Below are 12468 nucleotides of genomic sequence, written 5' to 3' on the forward strand. Positions count from 1 at the left end.
GCTCTATTGAAGAGAATCGATAAGTTGATTGTGTCATCAGAGGTGTGGGATTAACTTGACGGGTTTGTGGACCTATCGCTCCATTGAAGAGAGTCGATAAGTTGATTTTGTTAGAGATGTAGGATTAACGTGACAAGAAAATGTTGCGATCGGAGCAACTTTGTGGACTTATCATCCTATTAAAGAGGATTGATAAGTGGATTGTCAGAGGTTTGGTGTTAACATGACGGGAATTTGTTACGATCGGAGCAACTTTATGGACTTATCATCCTATTGAAGAAGATTGATAAGTGAATTTTGTCAGAGGTGTGATATTAACATGACAGGAAGATGTGGCGATCGGGGTAACTTTGAGGACCTATCGCTCTATTGAGGAGAGTCGATAAGTTGGAAGTGTTGCGATCAGAGCAACTTTGAGGACCTATCGCTCTATTGACGAGAGTCGATAAGTTAGAGGTGTTGCGATCGGAGCAACATTGAGGACCTATCGCTCTATTGAGGAGAGTCGATAAGTTAGAAGTGTTGCGATCAGAGCAACTTTGAGGACCTATCGCTCTATTGACGAGAGTCGATAAGTTAGAGGTGTTGCGATCGGAGCAACGTTGAGGACCTATCGCTCTATTAAGGACAGTCGATAAGTTGATTGGTTGTCAGATGTGTGATATTAACGTGACAGGATTTGTATTGCGATTGGAGCAACTTTGTGAACTTATCATCCTATTAAAGAGGATTGATAAGTTGATTGTCAGAGGTGTGATATTAACGTGACAGGATTTGTGTTGCGATTGGAGTAACTTTGTAGACATATCATCCTATTGAAGAGGATTGATAAGTTGATTTGTCAGAGGTTTAGTGTTAACGTGACAGGATTTGTGTACTTGTAATTTGAACAAGATTTTGGGGACTAGCGTCTCGCTGGGGAGAATTGCTAAGTGAGTTTATCATCAGAAGCGATGAATTTTGAGACTAAGATTTTGAAGACTTAGTGTCTTGCTGGGGAAGATTGCGATTTGAGCAATTTTAAGGACCTATCATCCTATTGAAGAGGATTGATAAGTTGATTGTCAGAGGTGTATTATTAACGTGATAAATTAGGAGTGATGCAAACTGAATTCATACTCCATGAGGGTGATAATCGTCAGAAGTATAATGTTAACTCGACGATGTGAAAGATTCGTTACTCTTAATCCAGTGGATTCCAAGTAACCGACCCCCAGTCTTGATTAAGACTTAGCAGGGGAAGAAAAATAGGGGTAGACATGACATACCGCCTTGTGGTCCACTATCCATCAAGTCGGAATAGAGGCACATCACCTGGTAGGCCATTATCTGATGAGTTTGACTATCAGAGGTAACTGTTAACGTGATAGTTTTTTGGACTTGCCATCCTATTAAAGAAGATTGACAAGTTGATGGACTATCAGAGATAACCGTTAACATGATAGTTTTGTGGACCTGCCATCCTACTGAAGAGGATTGGCAGGAGAATTTGGATGGAATGGACTATCAGAGGTGATCATTAACGTGATAGTTTTGATGGACCCATCATCCTATTGAAGAGGATTGATAGGGGAATTTGGAGGGAATGAACTATCAGAGGTGATCATGAACGTGATAGTTTTGATGGACCCGCCATCCTACTTAAAGAGGATCGGTGGGGGAATTTGGAGGAAATGGACTATCAGAGGTAACGGTTAACGTGATAGTTTTTGGTGGATTTCGTGGTTGACAGAGGTGTTCTATTGAACATGACAACTCAGAAAATTTATTATTCATAATCCAATGAACTACAAATAAACCAACTCCCAGTCTTGAACAAATGTAGGGGAAAAAGGGTAGACGTGGCACATCACCTAGTGGGCCACTATCTAACGAGTTTGACTATCAGAGGTAATCATTAACGTGATAGTTGTTGGACCTGCCATCTTACTGAAGAGGATTGACTTCAGTGGTCGTGGTATCTTCCTCTTCTGACTGAGAAGATTGGGCTTGGTCTGACTGCTCAGGTTGATCTTGCCTATTTTGCTCTTCAGCTTTGATCCTGACAATAATCTTTTGAGTTTGTTCGCCTTGAGAGATTAGTTGTTTCCAAGAACGATATTCTGTAACTCCTATTCGGGCTAGAAGGTCGGTCTGCAAGTTGTGCCGACAGGTCTCTACTAAGGTAGATTGTGTCATACCTGACGAACACCGGAGAGCCATGGTTCGGAACCTCTTGACGAAGGCTTTGACGGACTCCCTCTTCTTCTGCTTAGTGGCGAGAAGGGTATGGATGGAGACTTCTGTATCATCTTTAAAGAATCTTGATAGAAAGAGTCTCTCTAGATCCGTCCACTTTTGGATACATCCCGCAGGCAGTTTCCTGAACCATTCAAAGGCAACTCCCTTGAGGGTGCCAATGAACAATCGAGCCAGAATGGTATCGTTTGATATCACATTCCCAACCTATGACTTGAAATGATAGATATGTTGGTTCGGTGATCCCGTGCCGTTAAAAGTTTGTAGCGTCGGGACTTCGAATTTTAGAGGATAAGGGGTTGCATCCCATTCGGCAGGATAGGGTCTGATAACTCCCTCGTCTTGGAGCTCGCTGCTGTTGGCAATGACATTAAGGCGGGCTTCCAATTCTTCCATTTTGGCAGACTGGAGATTCTGCTCGTTCCCTTCATCAGAGGAAGATTCTAGGTTGTGGGCTTCTTGGTCAGAAGCCGTGTCATCAACCACTTTTCCCTTCCCTTTGCTTGTGTGAGGTCGGGATGAAGACGTTTTTCCTCTCCGGGAGGATTCTTGCCTAGTTGGTGAATCTGTCTTCTGAGATTTGGCCTTGTCTGCAATGAGTTGATTCAACAGGGCCATGAGTTCATTGATGACCTCCTGCTAAGATTTGAGCATGGCCTCCTGCTCATCAATTCTCTTCACGAGATCTTCATGGTTTTTCGTCATATAAGCGGAGCTCTCATGTTCAACAAAAGAGCTTGATGATTAGGACTCTGCAATAGCTGAGTGTTCATCATCGGAATTGGTTCCTCTAGCTAGCCTCCGATAGTTGATAGGGAGAATGGCTCATGTTCGCGTCCGAGTGCGTTGGTAGACTCCTTCAAACTCGTTAGCGATTTCGCTGACGGTCGGTGAACGACTTGTCTCAGAGTCATCGGAACTAGGACCTGAGGCTTTCCCTCTGCCGATCACATTGATAATGACCCCAGGATATTCAGTCTCTGGAGACTTTTTCCTGTGAGAACGTCGTCGTTGGTTGGGCAAAGCAACGTTCGTAAATTGGTCGAACACCAACAGTTTGGCCGCATATGAGCAGCATTGACATCCCGAGAGGACCGTAGGAACCAGTCGTTCACATTGGAATGAACGAATGACTTGTTGCATCGGTCTTTCTCTCGATATGAACTTTCTCAAATCTATTGTGAAGATTCGAGGAGAATTGCTCACTGATCGTGAGGTTTGAATTGGAACCCCCAGTCCATGATTGGACAGGACTAGCTCTTGGTGAACATGGATCTGGTTGAGATACCTTGAATCCAAAGACTTCTTATATCCGCTCCTCGATCTAATCGTGCTACGCAGAGTATTCGGGGGTCCAGTGGGCGGCGCGCCCCTAGCCAGGGGGTCCGGGGGGATGGAATACCCCCCGGCGGGGTTCGGGGCAGCGCCCCGAAGCTCCACGGTATACACCAGGTTCTATATCGGGTTTCCTTACCCGAACGCATGTCTGATGTCTGCATTTGGATTTTGGAATGCTTTGCTGAGGACTGCATTCAGGATGGTTAATGCGGTCTGGAGACCTGCGTTTTTGTTTTGTAATGCTCCTTTGAGGGTCGCGTTCTGGCTCAGTAATGCATGCCTGAGCTTTGCGTTTCGATTGTATAACGCGTCATTTAGGGCTGCGTTCAATCTTATTCACACAGAGCCTATGTTTTGGCTCATAGACGTGAGGCTTGTGTTCTGAAATAGAAACAGGGTCGCGTTTAGGCTCGCAAACACGAAGCTCGTGTTGACTTGAGAATCGGCAATCTCGGAGATACGCTCGTCGTAGGGATCTCCTCCTCCGTCGAGCGACATTCTTCTTAGCCTGCTTCAAGGCCTTTGTAGCGACGTCACCATCTGTGTTGATCAAGTTTGTTGCCTCAATGTGCATCTTTCGACCCGATACCCATCGTCTTGGCACGGGTTTGGCTGAGGTTGAGCCCACTCCATCAGGGGAGGGGCAGTCCGAGCAGTCTTCCTTAGGTGGTTCGGCTACAATTAGAGCAGTTGGAGCTTTAGTCTCTTTGGAGATTTTGTGGATCTTACGCATAGCCTTGGGGCTAAGGGATCCGGAGGAGAGGGCCTCCTCAAACTTGGCTTGATCAAACTCTACCATGAGAGTTTCGACGGTTGTTCCAGTGAGATGAATATCGGATTGCGCCACCACTTCTTCGTCAGAGAAGCTAGTCCCCAGCGGAGTCGCCATCTTTTGTTTGTGGGAAAATTTACAGTAAAAGAAAAGAAGAAAAATTGATTTGTATTCCTTTAATCTCAGTTACAATTGGATTTCCTGATTACAAAAGAGAAGAGGATTGATCTGAATCCTCCCCTTTGTTTAAATCTGGGTTCTTCACGGTAGCGATGAGATGCCTCCCTCGAATGCTCGCGTCGAGTTTGCTTCTCATTGATGATCCGACGTCTTGATTCACTGGAACATGGTTTTCTCCTCACGATTTGACGTTGTGGAGAACTCTGAACGAGTTTGAAACTCTATGAAAGAGTTGATTTAACCGAAATCGGTCTATAAGCCAAGGATGAAGAAAGCTCCTCTTGCCGAATGTTACTGAGGGATGACCTCAATCTCCTTAAAAGCCTACCCAAGGATCTTTTCTGTTGCTGCCAAGAAGTTTCAACCGACCGAACCCCTGAACTGAATTGATTTTTAGTTATTTATAGGGGATTAAGGGGTGTAACCACCTCCTTAATTCGCTCCTAAGTGGGGCTAATGGGATGTAACTGCCCCCTTAAATCACTCCTGAGTAGAGTTATGTTCCCCTCAGATCGTGGAAAACGGTTTTGAAACTGTTCAGCTCGTGTTTGAACGAGTCAAATGCAAAATCCGCGTTCTGGTGTGAATTCTGCGTTCAAACGCAGTGTCTGGAAGCTTGAACGCAGTATCTGAAAGCTCGGACGCAGCGGCTAGAAGCTGCGTTGGCATCTTGTTGGAAGCTGCGTTTGGCGGCTTGGAAGCTGTGTTTGGCAGCGGATGGAAGCTGCGTTTGGTAGCGGATGGAAGCTGCGTTGGCAGGATTTAAGAGCTGCGTTTGACAGCGATTTGGAAGCAGCGTTGGCAGCGTTGGAGGCTGCGCTTGAGCTGCATTTGCGGCGATTTGGAAGCTGCGTTGGCAGCATTGGAAACTGCATCTAAGCTGCATTCGTGGCTATGAACGCGGTGCATCTTCAAGCTGGTACGCGAGGAGGACTTCCATGTCTTGGTTTGAAGAGACCGTCGATTTGTAGTCTCTTTCTGTCAGAACATTGCAAAGATCGTCGTTTTGTAATCTTTGCTTTAGCTCTTTGATACGTGAGAGTCGTCAGATTGTAACTCCCGATGTTGATTGTGGAGGCTGTTGATTAGAGCTTTCATCAGTTGTTACAAAGGTCGTCAGATTGTAACCTTCATCAGTCTACGTGAAAGTCTTCAAATTGTAACCTTCTGGAAGTCGTCAGAGTATAACTTTCATCATCGGTGTTTTGATGAGGATCAGCTATCTATTGTGATTTTTTGACAGCCTACAGTTTCACTATGTTACAGCCTTACAGGTTTTAATATGGAGATATCTGCTGTTTCACTAGCAATGTGATACCTAAAACTATAGAATGAATCTAAATCATACCTGATGATTGCCTTGAAATGCACTCTGATATGATTTGGTTGTTGATGTTTGAACAAGGTAGTTGCCTAAACAAGATACTTCTAATGAGCTAGCATGAGATATTAGGACTTCACAACTTGCACACAAGGAGATGGCTAGACTTTTAAGTTTGGCTTCGTCATCTTGCTTGAAACCAACGCTTTCGTAAAGCAAGGCTAGGGATATGGTGCACTTACTGACGGTGGTGATCATACCAGTGTCTGAAACATCTATTCGAATACAAAGTCTATCTGCTAATATTCTCAAAATATCATTCTACTCTTAGAAGAGTGAAGATTGCACCATTAACATAATAGCTAATATTCTCAAAATATCATTCTACTCTATAGCGGGCATTTTGATTAACCTTAATCTATCTATCATATACATTTTTCGGCTTCCACGGTAATTCTTTTTCCGCGTTAAACACATTTCTCAGCATAAAAAACTAACCGCGCTTCTTTTCTGCTAATTCAATTAGTATTCCTCAACATATAATATAGGCAGAGGAACAATTAGAATCTCTTTGTATCTTTTTGGCCTCTACTTTGTTCATCTCTCTTGTACCAATACACTAGTTAAATGTAACACGATAACTATTGTCTGATCATGAATTAACCATCTAAATAGACTGCTGTGAAGTAGAGAATGCACATTCCTGATCAGTAAACAAACTTTTCTATTTAATGAAGTTTCTGAATATAGTATGTAATCTTTCAAATGTCAATCAAGTAATGAAAACAAATCACTGTACCTAGCTGCATCAGAGATTTGATTCTTAAAAATTCCCCGTGTCTGCTGATCACATACATTTCATTCTTACTTCAGAATTTCTAACTTTTGGTAGGAAACATAAACTTGTGAGAAATAAATACATATTAGAACAACAATCAATATTTAGCCAACAACATTAGAAAAGCAAGTTTATGATGTACACTAATTTCATGGAACAAGTAAAATCTTACCTTAATCACTTTCGCCTTCCGATTCAGAAACCTCTAGATTACTGAAATCATGTACTAATAAATTTCCTTCTTCAATGTCTACAAGAGCTGCATTTAATAAGAAAAAATAATTTTAATATTTTGTGATAAAATATGTAGCCCACAACAATACAAAAAAGCAATAAAGGGAAAAAAAGAAGGCAACTCACAAGGAATCCCGTCTAACCAAGAACCAGTACAAATTTGAGCTTCAGCATTCTCCAGAAGAAGACGATTTTGATACTTGTCAAGCACACGTCCCGCAATGCTGAAAGCTGATTCAGAGGCCACCGAAGTAATAGGAATACTTAATATATCTCGAGCCATCATCGACAATTAAGGACGCTTCTCGCATTCGCCTTTCCAATACTCGAGAACATTCAAATGATCATTTTTCTTCCAACTGACTAATTTTTCATCTAGATACTCTTCTAACTGAGACTTGGACCTACTTGCTAAATATAGTTGACTCTCAAACAGTTCAAACTCAACACTGAGACTTGGACCTACTTGCTAAATATAGTTGACTCTCAAACAGTTCAAACTCAACCATCTCATCATTCGGAACATCTCCAAAGTTCTCTTCACCACTGCTCTCAGCTACAAATGTATCTAGAGATGCTCGCTCATACTCTTTGTAAAGCCTTCTCAGTTTCTCTAAGATTGTCAACACATAATCAGAACTAACTCCCAATTTCTCAAAGCAAAACTCTACATACTTCACCTTGTATCGGGGGTCCAAAATGACTGCAAATGACAAAATAACACTGTAACATTCCCAATATTTATCAAATTTTATTTTCATATCTTTTGCCATGGATTTTATATCTTGATCATCACTTTTCATCTCCTCCATTATGCATTTTTGAATCTTAAACACTCCACCAAAATATAAGTTGGCAGTTGGATATTTACTTCTAGAAAAAAGAGTGGACACTTCATAAAATGATTTTAAAAACTTTGCAATTTTTTCAGCCTTTATCCATTCTTCACTTGATGACAAAAAAGTGAAGTTTGGATCAATCGACTCCAAGTGCTCAAATGCCCGACGAAAGTTCAGAACACTCTCCAACATTAGAAACGTAGAATTCCACCTGTTGGACACATCCTGCTGATTTTTTTTTGCTTTACCTGAACAAGTTTGTGCAATGCACTCTACAAACTTCTTTTTTCTTCCAGGAGGACTCTTCACATACTTGATGCATTCTCTTATCTTAGACAAAGATTTATCGATAACCTTTAGCCCATCTTGCACAACAATATTTAGAATATGAGCACAACACTGCACATGCAAAAAATCACCATTACTAACAAAATGATCTTCTAAAACTGGATGATATTTTAAAATTCTCATGAAAACATCATTATATGATGCATTGTCCAAGGTAACAGTAAAAATTCTTTTTTCAATACCCCAATCCTTTAACAAATGAAATAACTTCTCTACTAGAATTGCTCCACTATATGGGGGTGAAACATGAGATAGAGCTAATATCTTATTCTGCAATATCCAACAGTCATCAACATAATGTGCAGTGAGAGACATATAGTAGTCAGAGGTGGAAGAAGTCCATAAATCCGTGGTTAGACAAATTCTATTAGGAACTAGCTTTAAAGCTTGTTTAATATTTTCTTTCTCTTTCTTGTACAACTTGATCAAATCTGTTTTAGCAGTGTTCCTTGAAATATGCTTGACTTCAGAATTTAGAAAACTATGCAACTCACGGTTTCCTCGATGTTCGACAAAAGTGAATGGATAACCATGTAATGCAATTACTCTAGCAAGCATTTCTCTATATTTTTCTTGATTTAGTAGCATACTTTTCCTGGAAGAATCAGCCTCATCTAAGTTCCTTTTCGGGCAAGAATCCATGTGCCTCAACATTGTCTTAGTGCCATGACCACCAACATAAATATGATTACACATATTACATTGACCTTTAGTTTTCTCATCATTATCGGTAGATAACTTCGTAAAGTGATCCCAAACTTTTGATGTTTGTCTTCTTTTACGTTTAGAAGTACTCTCATCATCACTACCATCATCAGGGATGCTAAATTGATCATTTAAAGATATGATCGCTGAAAAAAATAATTTAATAGCACATCAATTTTGGTAGTAAACACATAATAAAGTGGAATATAAATTGCAAAATAAACAGGAAATAAACAGGCAAAATAAAATAATGCAAGGACTATGATCAGAGAAACCAGGGGGCGGTAGTGAAATAAGACATTTGATCATATTAAACCCCCTACATCTTAATTAATTCTATATTAGACCCTCAAATTTCCATATTTCTGAATTAGACTATGACAAAAACACAAGTGGAAATACAAGGGTCAATTGAAAGTAGCATACAGTAATCCAATATCCTCACACTTGTGGGAATAAGCAACAAATATCCCTCCTTTTGTTTAAGCAACAAATATCAAGTCACCCATTCGCCATTGATAAGAACTCTGTCCAACTTGCAACAAATATCAAGTCACCCAATTTCTCAAAGCAAAACCATAGATAAAAATGGCAAAGAAAGATAGAGAGGAGCATTTATCCTCCACACAACAGTGTACAAGCTAAGAAGTAACAATGACAGTGAGCCTGAACTAACAACAATATACATATATAACTTATCTACTAAAAAAGAAAACCATAGTGAGTTTGGGAAGAGCCTTGAGACTAGAATTGGCAGCTACTCGTCCCACATTAAATTCAATTCATCCATCATATACAAAATTTTTGATAAGTACTCAAATAGAATTCCATAAATTTTCATAATTTTTAAGGAAATTGATAAAATTTAGAGTCTAGACAAACAAAAAGAAACCTACTATATAACCCTTAAAACAAAATGCTGGAGTACCAAGCTACCCATCAGAAATTTATTCAAGATACAAGCTAAACTTCACTGATGAAAGGGCATAAACAAAACCATACTAAACTTCACTGATGAAAGGGCATAAACAAAACCATACTTAGAATTTAGATAGAAAATTTGACTGAATTTTATAGAAAGATTTGAGATTGGGATTCACTTGAGAGAAAGATTGCTATCGCAAGAAGTGGCGGCGACTTCAGTGGCGACTTGAGGCGGCGGAGACGGGGACTTCAGCGGCGACTTAAGGCGGCAGAGGCGGCGACTTCAGTGGCGACTTGAGGCGGCATCGGAGGCTCTGGGTTCGAGAGGCGATTGATGTGGCGGAGGAGGAGGGATTGGGGTCGGAGGCTCGGGTTCGAGAGGCGGTTGAGGCGGCGGAGGAGGATCGATTGGCGTCGTAGGTTTTGGGTTCGAAAGGCACTTGAGGTGGCGGCGGAGGAGGAGGAGGCGGAGGAGGAGGCGGAGGAGATTGGGATCGGGATTGAGGTGGAGGAGATTGGGATTGAAGCGGAGGAGAAAGAGGAGATTAGGAATTTGGGATCGGTCTGTTTTGGTTTTGGGAATACGGTGGGCAGGCAAACGGGCGAATAAACACTGCCCATTTAGTGCTCATTTAGAATAATGTAAAATTAACCCGCCCAATTAGGCCCATTTAATTAAATGGGTGGGCGTTGGGCGGGCCAAATGATGGGCGGGTCAGGTGGGTAAATGGGTATGGGCCAAAATTGATAACATGGAATTAACATATAGAAGTCTACAATACATACCATGCAAACCATATTACCATAATCAACATCAGAATGTATACATGCAAATCCAAACACATTCATCCATATTGTACCACAAAAGATGGGCATAAGCAAGCCTGCATTCTACAATCTACATTTCAAAATATGTACATAAGGTGTGTTATTGGCAAAAACAAAAAACAATTATGTAGAATTGTAGTCATGATCATCAGAGGTCTAGGAGGGAAAATTATATGTCAATTGTATCATCGTTGGTTGACTTTTACTTAGAGCGCTAAATACGATCTCACCATTCTCCCCTTGTCATAAACCATACCCTCCACTCTGCCTCTCGCTCTACTTCTTCCTCCATCACTTCTTCTACCTCTTCCTCCTTCATTTGTAGTAGGTGTAAGCCTTCTTCTTTTTCACTTAATATTGATGCTGAATTGGGAACATTTGTTTAGTAGGGTGTCTTCTTCTAAAACTCCAATCCTATTCTTGCTTCCCCTTAGGTCTACCCTTCTTTCCTGTAATATGTTCCTTCTTCAGCTCTAATTGATTGTGATTCCTAGAAGATGAATACAACCAATAGATTGTGCACATGAATATATAGACAACAAACAAATAACTTGATAGTATATGGTACTTGTGCAACAACAAATAAATAGTGTACATGAATATAGAAGCAATAAACTATTAAGTTACCTGTGAAGTTTGCTCTCTTAGTGGGTCAATAGGGCATCCATGTAAATTATTTTTTCTCAGCAATCTTTCTCTCCTTCCCTCATGTTGATGCTTAAATTCATCAAAAAATCAAAACCCTCACTTGCATCATCATCATCAAATTCCTCTCTAGGGTCAATTTTATAATTTTTATCCTCCACAAAGTCATCACTTTCACTAGATGATGACGATTGTTATTGTACGTTTGAGGTTTTATCAAGTGGAACTAAAGCTGCCTCATGGATTACTCTATCATTTGAAGTAGCAACATTTGTTGACTTTCTGTTAGGTCTTAATTTTCTCCTTCTAACCACGTCATGCATGTTGGTCTATTTTATATGAGTTGAGTACATGATGAGTATCTTCATGGACCTGAGCCTCACTTAGAACATCTTCTTGCACTAGAGCATCAACTAGGATATCTTCTTCTAGGACTTGAGCATTAGTTGAGACATCTTCTTGCACCTATAGTTGTAGGTTATCAGATAAGAAATCTAATCCGCACTTGAGCATTACTTAAAATATCTTCTTGCACCTGAGCTTGACTTGGTTGAGTTATTGGTTGACTAACACTCTCTAGTAATAAGACTTCGGATTTATCTAATTCAATAGCCCCATCTATGCCATGATCAAATCCTCTATCGAGTTATCCCTTTCTGCATGTTCTACCATATTTTTTTAAGGAATTTTATGATTTTAAACACTTCAAGTCACCATTGCCCAAGCCTAAACTAGGAATGTTGTAGTAGAAACACTCCACATTTTTATACCCATATGCTCATATAATATCTATCAGCATTGCTATATTCAGAGCTTCTTTCTCTATGAATACAATATCAAATCTACCATCACTATAATATTCCATAAGCCAATTGCAAAATGCCCTCCACGTCAGATTTTGACCATAACATTGACAACCATCTACATATAATTTAACCTACATTACTCACAAAGAATCACATATAAATCACACACGAAATCATAGTAAACCCCCTAATTTATATAACAATAATCCAATAAACAACAATTACAACAGTAATTAACATACACAAACACAATATACCTACAAGTAGATGAGATTTCAATTTGAACTCTTACAAGTTATGAAACACTAAACCTTCATTTTGAAGTATATTCGATCATCTTCAAGAGTTCAATATAACTCAAAGTTTATACTTGCACATTTTATACAACTAATCAGTTTAGCATTGATTTTAACATGAATGAAATATTTATACAACTATTTGTTTGCATGAAC

The sequence above is a fragment of the Asparagus officinalis genome, chromosome 1 (assembly GCF_001876935.1).
Source record: "Asparagus officinalis chromosome 1, Aspof.V1, whole genome shotgun sequence".
In the NCBI taxonomy this organism is placed as follows: domain Eukaryota; kingdom Viridiplantae; phylum Streptophyta; class Magnoliopsida; order Asparagales; family Asparagaceae; genus Asparagus; species Asparagus officinalis.